This window comes from Gallinula chloropus (genome assembly GCF_964237585.1).
Source record: "Gallinula chloropus genome assembly, chromosome: 1".
NCBI classification, from domain to species: Eukaryota; Metazoa; Chordata; class Aves; order Gruiformes; family Rallidae; genus Gallinula; species Gallinula chloropus.
Window position 1 is genome coordinate 67,130,576 of NC_140085.1, and position 2,522 is coordinate 67,133,097.

Below are 2,522 nucleotides of genomic sequence, written 5' to 3' on the forward strand. Positions count from 1 at the left end.
GAATGTTGACCTCTTACAGCACAGAGACGAGGATACTACCCATATCTGGTGGATCTACTTGTTTCTGCAGAGCAATGTGAAAGGAGCGATGATATCTGAGGGCTAGATGTTCCTGCCAAGTAATTTCTAACTATTTCTGTCATCTCTGAGAAAGGTCCAAGAGGTGTCTTAAAGACCCCCAATTAGGAAAGATTTTGAGGATGGAAATCACTGTGAAGGCTGAAGGAATTAAGAAGAACAGCAGGTCAGCAAGGAAGGGAAGACAGGGGATACATGGCAGGCAGTTAGCTACAGTTAACTGCCATGCGTCTGCCTTCTGTGAACAGGACAACCAAACTGAATGACAGTCTCAAGTGGTTTTGTGACTTTTGCCTCAGCATTGAATGTCTTGAAAAACCCTTCAGTATATGTCATGAGAAGCAATATGATGCTGCTTACTACAGAAAGCTACTGAAATGTGAATTGTGAAGCAAAAGTGGCTCTAGCACACAAGCCCATCTACTAAACATTTATAGCTTCACTAAGACTAAGCAACACTATCAAGAACAACTTGGTATAATTGTCCCCGAACTTTGCCTCTAAGGTAGAGCAGACAAATACACAAGTGGACAGTTGTGAAAAGACAGATATTTTAACTAGGAGCAGCCTAATGTGCCACAGTCAAGTGAATGTACCACAGCAGAGATGGACAATGAGCAGCCAGTGAATCAAATCAGTACAAATTATAGTTCCAAGGGCATACGAATCTGACCTTTCATGTTACATGAATCATCATAGGTAGTCTTGATGTCCTTAATCCACATCAAACACTTGCACTTACCATAAACCCTTTTTTTGTATCTTCTGTGTTACTTGCAAACAGCCAAAGTATTTTCCAAATATTTGCAAAAACCTGTCTGAAAATTCCCTAAAACTGACATCAGTCCAACTCCTTTATCAGCTCCCACCCCGGGGGTGGGGGGGGGAGACTCCTTCTCTGTGAAATGCATTAAGGACTCTGCCCACGTTATGCAAGAAGCTCACCCACCCTAGGTATTCTGTGCAACCACTGAAATGTCATGCGTAACAGAACTCACTTTCACTGGTACATCATTTTGGTGATGAATGGGAGCGTTTTATAGACTCCAGGAGGGTTCAGCTGCAAAGGGATCTCTCTGAAGCCAGAGATACAGGTACTGCAAGCTGGCCTTGTAATGCCTGTAATGCCTGCATCACTGCAGGATGATATTTATCTGCCAAAATACCCTTGCAATTCACTGCCCAATTACGCTCAATAACGGGCTATTGCACTTTTTTAGTCACTCATCGTCCAGGTGTTTCTTAATGAGTCTCAGGATTTGCCTGAAACCAAGACAACAGTTGCACTGCATTGTGCATTCCATTTTCTCTGGGTCGACCGTTATCATCGACTTTCTATCCATCAGGTGAGCACACCTGCTACAGGCCTTTTGTCATGCAGTCACCTCTGTGCCCTGTCAGATGACCGATTTACTCCCTGTTACACTAGTCCTGCATGAGGACCATTTTCCTGTCCTTTGGGTTTTCCTTCTGCGCAAAGAACCTGTGGGAGTTTGCTGTTATGGTGACTCTCAACACCCACAAACACCTATTTCTCTTGGGACTGATGCAGTATCACTGCTACAGTAACAGCTGCACATTGTAGGACAATTTCCTCATTATTTCTTTTTAAATCGTAGTAGTATCTACAAGCCATAGTAAATTTTAGGTCTCATAATGAGGTGGTTGCTTTACAAAAGCAGTGAAAAGACAGCCTATTGTCCAAAGAACTAAATATTCAAATGAATTAAACATAGAGGCGTAATAGAAATCGGGGTTTTTTTCAGAGTATTAAGTTAAACTTCTTATGGAGGACAATTTTTCCGAATCAAAACACTTTCTTTTAATCCATCCCCCTTGTTGATATGAATACCAAGGGGAGTACCTGCAGAAGTGAGCCCAGAATACCACTCTTCTTTGTTGCGGCCAAAGAGCTAAAGAATGTAACTTACCTTTCTAAATCTGCTAAAAAGGTGTGACAATGATTTCCATTTAGTGCTTCACTATTAAAGAGGGAGATAGAGAAGGGGGTAAGTGAAGGTGCGGGGTTTATCTTGTTTTCTATAAAGATGTAAATTCAGTAATCCTATCCATGAATAATTATTCTGAATTAATGCTGATGTAAGTGAAAGGGTTCAGATTGTTTACTCAATGTATTAGTTCCTTTAGATCCAGGAAAATCTAAAATTTGAAAGTCAAGAATAAGCCACTCTCCTCTACAGTCTCCATTTTATTGCTGCCAGTTGTGAAGGATCTCTGATCACAAGGACACAGATGAGGAAAAGGAATGGTTTTCAAATTCTGTTTTGATTACCTGGACCATTTCAAGTTAAAATGAACATTAAATATACTTACAATGTGCACAGCCCGCATACAGACAGATACAGCTTATATTCCTGAGTACAAATAATACCTACAAAATATGCCAGGTATGCAATGGAACCAATCATCACTTGTGCTCTGTA